We start from the raw sequence: 2,153 nt of genomic DNA, 5'->3' as shown, positions 1-2,153 counted from the left end.
GAGTGAATTAAGTAAGCTGAATTACCTCTGCCTTCTTGTGTATAATTTGTAGCTCTCTGATGTTATCACACTGTACAAGTATAATGTCCTCTCCAATGGTCAGCCAGATGTAAATATGACATACTTCATAGAACTCGCAGGAGGTAGGTTCTGGGCACAAGCATAATCTAAAGCTCTGATCCCAAGATACCCATTATTCTCTTTTGAAGTGTCATCTAAAGTGATTAATAGGAACTGTGAGCCATTATTCCTTTCAGACATCTCTGGACTGTTTCCATACATCTATCTATGCTAGGAAAAGACATGAAAAATTGGGAGACTCTGGAGGTTACCAAACACAGAAAAAACTAAATCAACCTTTATCTCTTACTCATGACAGGTCACAAATGCCAACTGCCAAAGTGAAAAAAGAAAAATTGTTATAGAAAATGCTAGAAAGTATTTAAAAGTATTTCCCTCTCAGTGACCATAAACTTTAGAGTAATAAAAAGGAGTTCTAATTAATACATGAGTCAGTACTTCAGTACATTTTTAGCTGGGAAAATAAAGCTGGAAGACTAGAAAAGAATAAAAATTTCATTTAATGAAAAGGTATACAATTTTATAAGTAGACAAAAGCTTAGAGTTTTTNTTTTTTTTTAACTACCTCACATTAATCTAATTAATACTCAAATCTTAAAATGTGAAATATCATTTGCCTATTGAATAACCTCATAGAATTAATAACACAAGATACAGAAGAAAACAGATAACAGAATGTCTCATTCAAAAAGTTCCTGTGTGATTTCACATGCTATTACATTGGTGTATGACAGTACTTCGAAAAGTTTATAGAAAAATAGAATTAAAAGACAATATGAATCTTTCCATGAACTTTTTGAAGAACCCTCATATGTATCCATGATTAACAACCGCTGTGCAATAATTTAGAAAATTGTCTGGGAGTTTGTTTACTGGAGAATAAAAGTTAGAATCTTTGAGGTGGGCTGGGGAGTTGAAAAGTAACTGATAGCAAGACTCTAAGACCTTGAATCGACCTTATAAATGTGCAGACCAGCATTCTAATTTTTCAGATGAGAAAATTGAAGTCTAGAACATAAACAGATACTAAAACAAAAACAAAAACAAAAACAAAAAAACAGCATTTTAATCCTATTGCGTCATCAGCTGCCCAGACCTAGCTGTGACATAGAACTGCTACTTCAGACAAAGAACCCATGAAAGATAACTCCAAAGGATTTAACATTATCCACTGCTCCAGTAAGATAAAATCTAATATTATAAACCCAGGTCTTTCTTAAGTTTTTATATTGAGATAGAAGTAGTGAGGACAAGCATCCTATTGGAAAAGAAGATTCTCAGGAATCAAGACAACTGCACAAAAATTTATGTGGAAAAACATTTATTTGATCATTACCTATACAGGCAAGAAATGTAAACCATCTAAATTTCCAACACTAAACAACTGGCTAAATATATTATGGTCCTGTGTATAGAATGAAACACTATGTGATCCTTAAACATGAGTGTGTGGATTTTTAGTAATTGATATGGAAAGATAATGTATTGTAAAGGGGGGAGAAAAAGGAAAGAGAAAGAAACTGTTCACAAAATAGTACAGTAGTATTATGTATTTTAGATACATTTGAATATAATTTGAACTTCAAAACAGCCTGAAAATATATACAGCAAAATGTTGTTATTGTATTTCTAAGAGGTTTGATTACAAAATATAATTTTCTTTTCTGCATCTACATTTTCAAATGCTTTGCACCGAAGAGATCTTTCTTGTAATAGAAAAAAAACTTTAAATAAAATAGGAGGACAAACTTTTTTATCTTGGGGGAAGAAGTAGGAGGAGAGGTGGGAAAAGAAAAATGAGGTGGCCACTATCAGTGGCAAAGAGGGAGAAGCTGCTGACTTATTTATTAAGAGGTGCTAAGTAAAATCTAGACAAGAAAACACTGAGTCAGAGTTAAGGATAGTTTTAACCTGAAATGAGAAAATCTGTGCAAAAGAATCATCTCTCAGATACTGAGATAAAGAACAAACTGGATCATCTTGAAGTATAGTTTTATTATTTCAGCTGATCGAGTGAATTAAGTAAGCTGAATTACCTCTGCCTTCTTGTGTATAATTTGTAGCTCTCTGAT

This window comes from Galeopterus variegatus, unplaced genomic scaffold (assembly GCF_000696425.1).
Source record: "Galeopterus variegatus unplaced genomic scaffold, G_variegatus-3.0.2 Scaffold7900, whole genome shotgun sequence".
Lineage (NCBI taxonomy): Eukaryota > Metazoa > Chordata > Mammalia > Dermoptera > Cynocephalidae > Galeopterus > Galeopterus variegatus.
This window is presented reverse-complemented; position numbering follows the sequence as displayed.